This window comes from Podarcis cretensis (genome assembly GCF_951804945.1).
Source record: "Podarcis cretensis genome assembly, chromosome: Z".
NCBI lineage: Eukaryota > Metazoa > Chordata > Lepidosauria > Squamata > Lacertidae > Podarcis > Podarcis cretensis.
Window position 1 is genome coordinate 14,574,627 of NC_137184.1, and position 12,828 is coordinate 14,587,454.

At 43.6% G+C, this 12,828-nt stretch overlaps 1 protein-coding gene and 1 long non-coding RNA gene across 6 annotated transcripts in view; one reads left to right on the forward strand and one right to left on the reverse strand.

Annotated features, from left to right (window-relative positions):
* The window catches only part of AK8 (adenylate kinase 8), a 99,795-nt gene that overhangs the window by 54,559 nt on the left and 32,408 nt on the right, over positions 1 to 12,828 (forward strand). The window lies entirely within an intron of this gene.
* On the reverse strand, positions 7,256 to 8,759 carry LOC307207562. Its single transcript, XR_013834722.1, has 3 exons — positions 8,637 to 8,759; positions 7,557 to 7,830; positions 7,256 to 7,467 (listed from the first exon to the last, which is right to left on the reverse strand). It is a non-coding gene; the product is annotated as an uncharacterized lncRNA (long non-coding RNA).

The following is a 12,828-nucleotide window of genomic DNA, read 5'->3' on the forward strand; positions in this document are numbered from 1 at the left end:
AATTCTCAGCATCTCTTATCCAGAGGATGTCTGGGTAGATCCTCCTCTTCCTCCTCATCATCTATGAGCCCAAGGCAGCAAATACACAAGTAATAAAACAATCAAAACATCTGAAAAACAATTCCAATGCAGATGAAGACTGGGAAAGATCTCAACTTTGAAATGCTTGTTGAAAGAGACATGTATTCAAGAGGTGCTGAAAAGACAACAGAGACCTGATATTTAAAGGGAGGACATTCCAAAGAGTAGGTGCCATAACACTAAAAGCCCAAAAGACCTCCTGATAAGTTGGTACATCTGCAGAGGCCCTCACCTGCAGAGCGCAGTGATTAGTTGGGTAAATGGCCAGGTGTGTGGGGAGAGATGATATTTTAAATAGTCCTTTGGATCCTGGCCAATTCCCTTGGTTTAAATGTTAGGGTTCTCTATTAGGCAAAGATACTGTAATGTGGAGGGGACGCGGGTGGCGCTGTGGGTAAAAGCCTCAGCGCCTAGGGCTTGCCGATCGGAAGGTCGGCGGTTCGAATCCCCGCGGCGGGGTGCGCTCCCGCTGCTCGGTCCCAGCGCCTGCCAACCTAGCAGTTCGAAAGCACCTCCGGGTGCAAGTAGATAAATAGGGACCGCTTACTGGCGGGAAGGTAAACGGCGTTTCCGTGTGCTGCGCTGGCTCGCCAGATGCAGCTTTGTCACGCTGGCCACGTGACCCGGAAGTGTCTCCGGACAGCGCTGGCCCCCGGCCTCTTGAGTGAGATGGGCGCACCAACCCCAGAGTCTGTCAAGACTGGCCCGTACGGGCAGGGGTACCTTTACCTTTACCTTTTTACTGTAATGTGGTCATAACAAATCCTAAGGACACCCATTGGAGCTTTATCTTCTGTCCACATGACCAATAAGTATCCCAGAGTTGTTTTTCTCCAAGTTTGTTTTGATATTTTTTGCATCTGTGTGGCTTTATGGCTTAAGTGGGGCATATCTTAGCAGTATGAAGGGATGCATTCTAGCCAATATTTATGCTGCAAGACAAATAATAAGTCTGATCATTTTGCTAATCCACTCCTCCTCAGGATAACAAAGCATGAATTTGCATGAGTAAACACTAACAAGAATTCATTAGTGGCTTTGCAGAAGACCTTGGGGGAAATGAAAGAGAGTTAGGCTACTTGGTGAACTTTTTTCTTTTTTAAAAAGTTATATTAGTCAAAGACTGTAGTACTCCTAACTTCAGTGCCCCTTCTTCTGTCTCTCCTCATCCACTCTTAAGAATTTCCCCCACACCTTTTTTTCTTATTGTTAAGATCACAGGCTCCTCCAGGTTGCTCCCCCAGGTGTAGGTAAATCTTTCTCAGCCTGAAGGCTGCACTCCCCTTTAGCCAGCTTTTCAGGGGCCATATGCAAGTGGCGAGCAGAGCCAGAAGCAAAAGTAGACAGAGCAACAAATGTTAGATTTTACCTTTGCAAGAGAGGTTAGTTGCTACACTATCATGCCTCTCACTGCCCCCTTCCAGGAAAGCAAGAGACAAGAGCAGAGTTCCAAGGACACACCCCAGTCAGACAAATGCATCCAAGGAAGGTGCAAAGTGGGGCTGGGGAGGGGGTGTAGGCTGGGGGAACGGGGGCATAAAGGAGGCTCCCAAAGGCCAGAGAAGGCCTGGAGGGCCAGAGTTTGCCTCACTAATTGTGAGGTTTCCCAGCCTGATGTCTATTCAGAACCGGGGTCTATTCACCCTCTTTTCTCCAGTCGCTCCCCATCACTGGAGCTTGTGGACAGGCTGGGGCCTTGGCATGCTCTTGATTGGTGCTATTCACTTATGGTCAGAACAACTTTTAGTCTGACAAGAGAGATGAGAAAGGGTGGTATACAAAAGTAATAGACAAAACAAAACAAAAGCAACAAAAAGAAAGATAAGGTCTCCCGCCAATTTTTGTTTCAAGCCCCATTGAGCTAGACACAAGCCCTCTGTGTTGGTGTCTTCCCCACCTCTGCTACTCTCCATTTATAAAATAGTAATATTTGAATCCATCCCAGTGGCTTTCTCTTCTTGCTTCATTGGCTGGGCGGAGGGAGAACAGGGAGGAGTAGAAGAAGGGGGATTTGGGAATCTCCTAATTTCTGCTATTACTAACAAAAAAAACCCCAGTCTTTACTATAACAACATTAACTTTTCTTGTAGAAAAAATGAATAAACTGGGATGTTTCCGCCCCCCTCCTCACTCCCCAATGATTTACTTTATTCTCTCTTTTCGTTTTTGCAAGTTTGGATGTCATGGTGGCCCCAAGATTACAGCTTTTCTTCCCCACCCGCATATTTATTTATTTTTGACAGTGAAATTAACATTCTTATCTCTAAAGTGGCAGCTTAAAAAATTGACAATAGAGCCTTCTTTCTCTTCTTATGAAGGAGCGTTGGGGGGTGGTAGGGGATCGTTTGCTATCCGTAACTTGCAAATAATTTCTCAGTTGAAAGGCTAGGTAAATCTTTCTATCTGAGGAGATAAGCTCGGTTTTATTTCTTATTTTTTCAAACACACACACACACACCAGCCAGCCATCCTGCAAGCAGCCTGCAACATTGCCGGAGCATCCTTTGGGGGACCCTCCGCTGGTTTTTTTCCAAGCGCCTCTTCTCACACGTGTGTTTGTACTAGCTGAAGACGCGCACGCATGGCTCTCTAAATAATTTACAAGTTGATTAATAAACTCACAGGGGTATAATTAGGAGAGAGAGAGACAGCGGCTACGGTAACGGGCACAGCACTTGGGGGAGCTGGAGACTCTTTCCTTTTCCTGTCTCTCTCTCTCCCTCTCGCTCTTTTTCTCTTTTTTTCAAGAAACTTTCGAGGGTGCTGGGCGTTTGAAGATAAGTTGGGAAGCGCACAGTGCCTCTCCTCGTTTGATGTGGAAATAGGACAGTTTGAATCCGTCGACTTTAATTTTTCACAAGCTGTAGGGGCCCTGCAGAGAGCTACTTTCTCTTTTTTATTATTGGGGGGTGGGGGAGGATGGAAAATCCCTCTACATTTTTCTTTCATTTTTCTTTCTATACACACAAGTCCAAACAGGAACGAAAAATCAGATTAATTTCCTCTTCTCCTAAAGTTCTATTTATCCACCCGTTGACCGGCCCTCTTCGAGTCTCCTGGTGACGGGGGGTAATTTTGCGATGGAGTTATCCTGTAGCAAAATGTATATATTAGGGGAAAGTGTACCTGAAAAATGCATATAATTCATGAAAAGGAAATACAAGAGTGCATTATATTAGGGGAAATCATTGCAAAATCATATATATGTCAATCATCTCATACTCCGCTTTCTTTTGTTGAGGCCTTGTGGGGGGCACTGCCCAGTGGTCTTAGACCCATGGCAGGGTCTCCTCTGTTGGTTCCCTGTTTGTGGAATGCTCTGCTTTTTATGAGGAAGCTTCTTGGAAACTCTGAAATCACTGGTTGAGAGAATGTGGTTGTTTTTAGTTGGTTTTAGAATGTTTTCAGGGACACGGGTGGCGCTGTGGGTTAAACCACAGAGCCTAGGACTTGCCGATCAGAAGGTTGGCGGTTTGAATCCCCGTGACGGGGTGAGGTCCTGTTGCTCGGTCCCTGCTCCTGCCAACCTAGCAGTTTGAAAGCACGTCAAAATGCAAGTAGATAAATAGGTACCGCTCCGGCGGGAAGGTAAATGGCGTTTCTGTGCGCTACTCTGGTTGGCCAGAAGCGGCTTAGTCATACTGGCCACATGGCCCAGAAGCTGTATGCTGGCTCCCTCAGCCAATAAAGCGAGATGAGCGCTGCAACCCCAGAGTCATCTGCGACTGGACCTAATGGTCAGGGGTCCCTTTACCTTTACTAAAATGTTTTCAAAGGTGTTATTATTATTATTATTATTATTATTATTATTATTATTATTTATATAATATTTATTAAGATTTTGGAAATTACAAAAAGAAAAAAGAAAAATTGAACATACAAAGATAGAAACAAAAACAAAAACACTACATAAAACATTAAATTAACAAAACAAAAACAATTAAAAACACTTCCAATATTTTCAAATCTTAACTTTCATACACTTGTTTCATTGACTTCCTCAACGCTTCCCTTTTTGTATTCCACTTCAATTAACTATTTCAGCAAGTCCTTTCCATCTTCATCTATTTTCTATCTTAAAGTTAATTCTAACATATTGTAACCTAGTTTTTTCCCTTTTAATGCATTAACAATCTATCCACACCAAGTTCCTTCTAACATTTCTGCCAAAGCCATATAGCTTCATTCCACCTTTTTTCTAACATTCATTAATTTTACAATATTTCCGTAGATAATCTTTAAACTTTTTCCAGTCTTCTTCCACCGACTCTTCTCCCTGGTCTCGGATTCTGCCAGTCATTTCCGCCAGTTCCATATAGTCCATCAACTTCATCTGCCATTCTTCCCGGGTGGGTAAATCTTGTGTCTTCCCAAGGGTGTTATTATTAATGTGTGTGGTTCCTTGGGCTCCTCTGGGAGGGCAGGTAAGATGATGATGATGATGATGATGATGATGACGACGATAATGATAATGATAAAGACAACAACAACAACAATAATAGAAATGTGCCTTAAAAGGCTGGCTAGCAAAGTCTCGTAAGGGCTTTCTACAAAAAATTTTTGGAACAGAACTGGAAAAGTGGTGAGCTAACGTAAGTTGGGATGATCAGAACCTGAAATGGATAGGATGCTCCACCTTTAGCTCCATTGGCTGTTTAGCAGTGCTATAGAAGTAATTCCTTGCCCCCACCTGCTATTTGCCATTCTCAAATCTGACATTTTGCACTAGGGAATTACTACAGACTTTTCTTCATGGGGCTATGTCCGTCCTCCAACCCTGGTGACAAAAACTGAGGGTTAGAGGAACAAATAAAGCATCTGCCAAGGGATCTTCCCTTCTTTCTGTCTTTATTTCTGTCTCTGTCTCTGTATCTGCTTCTCTCTCTCTCTCTCTCTCTCTCTCTCTCTCTCTCTCCAATACAGTACTAGCTTGTCTTAACTAGGCTGTTGCAAGGGTAATTAAAGCATTGTCTAAAACATGTGTTCCCTTACCCTATCCTATAGAAAGCATTATTCAAAAACAGTGATTTGCACAGCTCGCTAAGGACAATAATAACACAATATAATTCAAACCAGTAACAATTAATTGCACATTTATTAAAAATTCAATTTAAAGTGTTTGGTTTAATTAATACAACAAAACTGATGAACTTCATCCAGTAATGCCAGCTTTTCAATGTCTGATAGTCATTTGCACCTCTAGCACACTATCTTGCCTTTTAGTACCCCCTATGTAATCCCACAGGGATGCGGGTGGCGCTGTGGGTTAAACCACAGAGCCTAGGACTTGCTGATCAGAAGGTTGGCGCTTCGAATCCCCGCAACGGGGTGAGCTCCCATTGCTCAGTCCCTGCTCCTGCCCACCTAGCAGTTCGAAAGCACGTCAAAGTGCAAGTAGATAAATAGGTACCGGTCTGGTGGGAAGGTAAATGGCGTTTCCATGCGCTGCTCTGGTTCGCCAGAAGCGGCTTAGTCCTGCTGGCCACATGACCTGGAAGCTGTACGCTGGCTCCCTTGGCCAATAAAGTGAGATGAGCGCTGCAACCCTAGAGTCGGCCACGACTGGACCTAAGGTCAGGGCTCCCTTTACCTTTACCTATGTAATCCCACAGCCCTACAAGCAAAGCGGTACTGTCCACTTAGGGGAACAACTGGTCTGAATGCTAAGAGTTGTTACTATGAACCAAATGCTCTTGTGACAATTATTTTATTTTATTTTGTATTTAATTTCTATCCCATCTTTCCTCCAAGAAGCTTAAGGTGGCTTACATAGTTCTCTTACCCATTTTATCCTCACAACACCCATGTGAGGTAGGTTAGGCTGAGAATGAGTGATTGACCCAAGGCAGGGATTTGAACCCTGGTCTCTCAGGTCCTAGTTTAGCACTGTAACCACCATACCACACTGGCTCTCATTGGGTGGGATTGTGTGAATAAAGGGTGTTCAGGCCAGAAGGGCCCCTTGTAGGGAAGGCCCAAGTGTGTCTTTACATGGTGGGAAATACTCATTGCCCCTCTCTTCCCCCATCAGAACATTACCTATGAAGGCCACTAGCCGAGAGCAGTCTCAGCAGTAACCCTGAATAGGGCAACAAATGGACACACTACCACCCACTGCAATATTTTATCAGTTAATGTCGGGGCAGGGAGCCTGTGGCCCACCTGGGTCCCACCTTTCCCAGATTAAGGCCGGCTCAGCACTGAAGCTGATATTTAAAAACATACTTAAGAACATACCAGCATCCTGCCTCACAGTGCCCAGCCAGGGAGAAACCAGCAAGCAAGAACACTCTCTCCCTGTGCGGTTTCCAGCAACTGGTTTCAAGAAGCATCAGTGCCTCTGCTTGTATTGACATTGTGGCTAGTCAACACTGATAACCTTCTCCATGAATTTGTCCAATCCTCTCTTAAAGTTCGTGGCCATTACTGCCTCCTGAAAGAGCAAGTGCCTTAGTTTAACTACGTGCTGCAATGCTGGGTAGCCATAGCTCTGATGTAGCAGCTGTAACTGTTGTCTACTCAACACACACACTCTCTCTATCCCCTCACACCCTGTCTTGGGTAGAGGCATCTATTCTATTCTGTAAAATTCAGCTTTGCAACCAAAAAATGCACCTTTCTTCCTTTGGCGAGCACGGCTCCATGTTGCAGCAACCATGTATCACCCGCAGGTGGCGCTGCTTAATAAACAAACTCACTTCGCCAAGAGGTTTGCCTCTGATCACCACTGTTCTGTTTATTAGTACATCATAGGCAAACTAGCAAGCTACATAACCAGAGCCTCCATCGGCAGGACTCAAAAGCTGTAAAAACAGCGGTGGTGTTAAGGAAATAATGATTGTCTTAGATGCCTCCTGTACTTATTATGTTAGCCACACTTTGAAGGGCCTGGACCTCAATTTCTAATGGAAACTGGAGTTTACATGAATTCTCATAATGCAGACTTTAGACCAGATGCAGCCTTAGATGTCATCTTCAAAGTGGGAATCTAGAAAAATCTTCAGACAAGAAAAAAGAAACACCCACACGTGAAGAGACAGAAAGTGGAGAATAAAAGGCAGCTGGACACGGGGGCAGGAAGTGGGGGAGGGGAGAGAAGAAAAACCTTGCAGACTAAAAGAGGTGCAAGTTTATCATCTTTATTCATGCAAGATAAAATCCCCACACTTAGAAGCTGAGGAGGAAGAGGAAAGGAATGCTTCACCAAGAGATTATTTCAGGCGCAAGGATGATCCGGACTTGGGTCTGTGAGCTGCTCTTGCCTGAATGCAAAAACAGACCCTTCCTGACCAGATGGTCTCTTGGAATGGAAATGGCGATGATGGATCGCTGGATCACAACTGCCCTCCATCCCCAAAGCAACTCTATTGCGGGCTCCTCAATAACCTGGTTTAAAATAAGGTTCAACTTTTTAAAAAATTGCTCACAATTTCCCTTGTAAGGAAGAGATGCAATGGCATTAGTTTCACACATACTTTTCTTCTTCCTTTTGAAGCATCTCACATCCATCTTTAGATATATGCCTCTTCAAGTTTTCTCTATTGTTCTCTGTTTTTTGCTTCTTGCATCAACATAGTTTTAGATTGTTTATCCATCACATAGGTGGTTGTCTCCTTGGTCTTTTGAAATAGTATGGTCTCAATTTGACACAACTTTATTCAATTGGCCTAAAGGAAGAAGGGCCCATTCCAACCTGCAGTTTGGTCAGTTAAAGCTTTTTCATAATACAGTAGGGTAAAAGAAGCTAATCTAAATAAAAACAAACAGAGAAAAGAAAACACCAAAGGAAAACTTAAAAAGAGGAAAAAAGAGAAGAACAAAAATAAAAAGGACTTCTAATTTTCCATCAGTTACATAAAAATAAATTATTCAAAATATTCACTCTAGAATGACACCCAACTGATCTACTTTCTGTTAGACAATATTTTCCCAATCTTCCAATCCAAATAGATTAATTCATTTTGGTTTTTTCCACAAAAAGTTCAAAAGGGGTTCTCTAATTATTAATAATAAATGTCAGTAATAATTTTTCTCTAATCAAAGATATCAACTTTATCTCCAGTAACTTCAACATATTAAACAATAATAAGTCTTTTCTGTCTTAGTCCATACAAGATTCTTTCTGCTGTGATTATACAGTATATTAATTATTCCATAGTTCTTTACTTATTATGCGTTTCTTAATTCGGACCTAGTTCTCTGGTCTGCTTTCATTCACCATTTCATCAATCTCAGCTCTAATCACTCTTATTTACTCATCAAACAATTGCTGAACGACACCAACAGCCAATGGAATGTCCAACAATTTATCTGCCATACTGAATGTTCTTGATATTAACAATTCAGTCTCCACTTTAAGATCTTCACAGTCTCCTGTCTTCAATCCACCTTAAGATCTATGTAACATTATCTGCTATCAAACCACATTTCTACAAAGGAAAAAAGAAGTAGCAACATTAGTTTTGATTTCAAGGCAACACTTTCACTGAGAAAACAGATTTAAAGAAAATAAAAATTATTAGCATTCAAAACTCCCTTGATCGTTTAAAACTTACTTGGTTCAAACGGAGCATGCTTTTTGTTCTGGCTTCAGCCCTTTAATGATAAATTTTTCTTAATGCCAGAAAGTAGCTCATACAACAGTTGTAAATTTCAACTGGCAGACAGAGAAACCTCTCTCAGGCAGGATCTAGACACACCAAAAAGGTGATTCAGTTAAACCTGTTGTAAACTTCATGCAGGGAAATCTTGTTGGCAAAAGATGGGACTCCATAGCGTCATGTGGTGTCACAGTGTTATAAAACATATAAAGCATTTTATCTTTATGAATGTAGCTGAGTCCTCAGTGGTAAATTATAAACTTCTCAAAGATAATTAGAGAAATGGAGGCTTCTGCAGACCCTATGCCCTTCAGGGCTGCTACATGGCTTTTGGGTACAATGTTTATTCCTGCGCTTTAAGTCACTCACCCCCATCTGGGTTCCCAGGAGCTGACAGCTTCTCAGTCTCTCAGTTTAGAAAATGGCTTTTTCAGAGTGTCAGAGGTTATTTCCCTGTTCACACTTTTCTGTAGAGTGAATTTGATAGCCAAGATTTATGTCATGGGTATCATTAATCACCATGTAGTTATTTCTGTTGGAAACCTGCCAGATGTGCCAACGTGAACAAAATATTGTTGGGGCCCAGGCAAGCCCCTTCCCACATAACTGATCACATGACACAGTCCATACACCATATGAATGGGAATGCCCCACTGGCCCCTAGGAGTTGTCTCCTTTGCAGCCTGCTGACAGAAGATGTTCAGTCCACCATGTTCCTCCCCTGGAAGTCAAGGTCTAATAACTTCAGTAAATTTTCCATCTCTCTCTCTCTCTCTCTCTCTCACACACACACACACACACACACTTCCGTGGTGATCTCATGCACATTCTGGAAAGCCAAGAGGGCCCCTATTCATCTATCTGTGGACAGATGTGCCATGCAACTCTATTTTTCAGCCCTAGCTCCCAAACTGACTATAACTGCCTGTTCCCACCACCACAGCTGTGTGGCTTAAATTGTGGTGCCCACATGGATCTCAACTCCCGTTGGCTCCAACCAGCATGGCTAATGGTCAGGGACTATATGGGAGTAGTAGTCTATGCCATGTTGACCTCCCCTGACTTAGATTTTCCTCCTAACCACAAGAATGGAGATTGGCCCAACTGTCCAACGATAGGCAGCTAAGCTAATTGATGTGTTGCAATGGCTAGGCACCAACCAGGAGGCTTTATAGCTGCCCCTGGTGCCTCATTCTTTCCTGGTGCATCACAACAGCTGTACTCAAGAGTAGGTTTCATTCTGGCTTCCTCTGAAGCAGGACTAGAAGGATGGCCTCATGCTACCATTAAATTGGTGCTGTGCCACCATTTTTGCTCCTGGCAGTGACGTTACAGTTTCTACAGCTGGAAGGGGACACACCAGTTAGCACGTTGGATTCCCTGGATTTGTCACATCCCTGAGTGGGGCATCTTCCTGGATAGTAAGTTCAGAGGGGTTTTCAGTTTCCACTGTCTCCTCTTTGAGCCCCTTATGTGCTAAGAACCAGCAATGGGATCTTCCTTCTCTGAGGAGGCCTTGTCTGATTCTGGCTCTGCTGCAAGAAGCTGTTGGGGCGTGACACTGCATATCCTCCTGAGCCAATCTTCCCAGATCGTTGGCTTCCATGGAATGTTCCAGCCCAAAGACTCATAACAAGAACAGAGTTTGGCCATTTGATATCCACTGGTGTGTCAGGGCCCATAAATGAGCCCTGCATTGCACAAGCAACATCACCACTGGCATATATATATATATATATATATATATGTTCATTTATTTATTTTTAAGAGGAGGGCAATGGAGGAAGAGAGAAAAGAGAGAAAGATAGACAGAAAGAGTAACTCAGTCTCCTGTTGCACATTAGGGTTATAAAATTAGGAAGACCAGTGGTCTGCCTCAAGGCTTCTGCAAGTATGAGGCTGGCCTCCCTAAGAAGACCCTATAAGCCTTTTCTCTGAAGATCCCCATTGTGTTGAAATGGATTGAATGGTTGAAATGGAGACCTGAGCTTAGGAAGCTCACTGGGAACATTGGAAGCTGCCTTATACTGAGTCAAGCCATGGATCCATATGCTCAGTATTGTCTATCCTGACTGGCAGTAGCTGTCCTGGGTTTCAGACAGGGGTCTCTCTCCCAGTCCTAATCAGATATACTTGGACTGATCCAAGAGGGCTGGGCTTATGCTTCCTCTAGCAGAGAGCCTTAGAATGAGCATACTCCTGAATGGCCACCAGAGTCTGGGTCATGAGAGCCAATGGGAAATTGCACACTCACCAGTTTGTGGACCACTAGCCAGTAATAGCTTCTGCCAAATGTGATATTCAGGCTGTTAATAAGTTTTGCTTAGTGAGCGTCTGTATCATTATTCCAAAAGCTGAATCTCATGTGGTGCAGCAATGGAGAGGTATCCAATTGTCTGCTCCCATGCTGTGCCTACTTTAGATTAGGCCAAGTGTTTACAGGGTGCTGGGCAAAGTCTGAGGGTGCTAGACTTGGAAGACAGCAGCAGTTATCTAAAAACCTATGAATAGCTTTCTGGATCAGGCCAATGGCCCATCTAGTCCAGCATCCTGTTCTCACAGTGACCAACCAAATGCCCCAAGGGGAAGCCCCCAAGCAGGACCCAAGTGCAAAAGCACTCTCCCTTCCTGAGGTTTCCAGCAACTGGTATCTAGGAACTTGCAACATCACCATCATGCTTACCTGGTAGCAGAAAGATTTCTATGCAACAGGTCAGAACCAGGTTATTCAGGACCTAGGATAGCTCCCAGGGGTAACAGGTGTTGCTTCAGCAAAGGTCGGAACCCAGGTCTTGTCTAGTTTTGTCGCTCTTGGCTGGCCACATACTGTAACCAATAGACTATCCCTTCCTGAAACCATTTGTTAACAAAAAGAAATAACTCCTGCGAACTTCATGGTCAGCAGGAAAACTGGGGATTTCCCTGGAGGACTCAAATAATATTAAACCAATTTGACCTTTGTGGAATAATAAGGTATTCTGCTCTCACACTTTGCTGAATTTAGGGATGACAGGCCGATCCAGGGAAAGTAGCCGTTGGCGGTAGCTGGTATTCAGGGCAAGATGTTAACTGTCAAACCCTGAGATCAACCCTCAGGCATCTGAATTAATGTTGGAAGGCTTTAGACCTAATGGGGGAAGGAGGGAGAAAATATCTAAGAGGAGGGAAAAGGGTAAGTGGACAGCACTATCAAAGAAGCTTCTAACTTTCACCTGCTTAGAATGGAGAGCTCCCTGGACCTCCACCCCAAGAACGTAGTTATGTGTCTCTTGGATATTAAGGATTTATAGGTTTAGAGTGTAGGTCAATATATGTCAGAAACCTTTTCATTTTTTTTTCTAAAGGAGGCAAAGATATTGGGTTAGGAAAGCTTCACATATGAATGCATGTGAATTTTAGAACTTTTGCATCCCAAAAACATTGTTGTATGGTTCTTGGATTATCAAGGATTTATGGGTTTAGAGTGTAGGTCAAGAAATGTCAGGTTGCTTCTTTGCTTTCTCCTTCTTATGCAGGAAAATATATTAGGGTAAATCCAGTGGGGTGTAATGGTTAAAGCAACAGACAGGGACCCAGAGGAGACTAGGGTTCAAATATGCCACTCAGCCATGAAACCCATTGGCTGACCTTGGGCCAGTTACTACCTCTCAGCCTAACCTACCTCACAGGTTTATTGTGGGGATTAATATCCCCCCCCCATCCATTTTCAAGATGTAGTGATGACCACCAATGTGGATGACTTTTTAAGTGGATTAGACAAATTAATGGAGGATTAAGCTATCAGTGGCTACTGGCTACAATGACTAGTATGATCTCCCTCAATTGCTGGAAGCAGTATGCCTCTCAGATGCTGGCAATCCCAAGAAGGGAGAACACTGTTGTGCTCAGGTTCTACCTTTCGACTTCCCATAATGGGCACTTGCTTGGCTGCTGTGAGAAATGAATGCTGGACTATGTGGGCCTGTGGGACCTGATCCAGCAGCCAGGCTCTTCTTTCTGATCTTACATAGTCTTGAACATCTGGAGGGCACCAGGACAAAACAAGCTGCTCTGGGAGGTTGGTTTTTTTCTGGCCAATTTTGTTGCCACTTTATATTTGTTCAGGTCACACAGCTGAGATCCCTCCCATTTCTGCAGGGCATTCGCA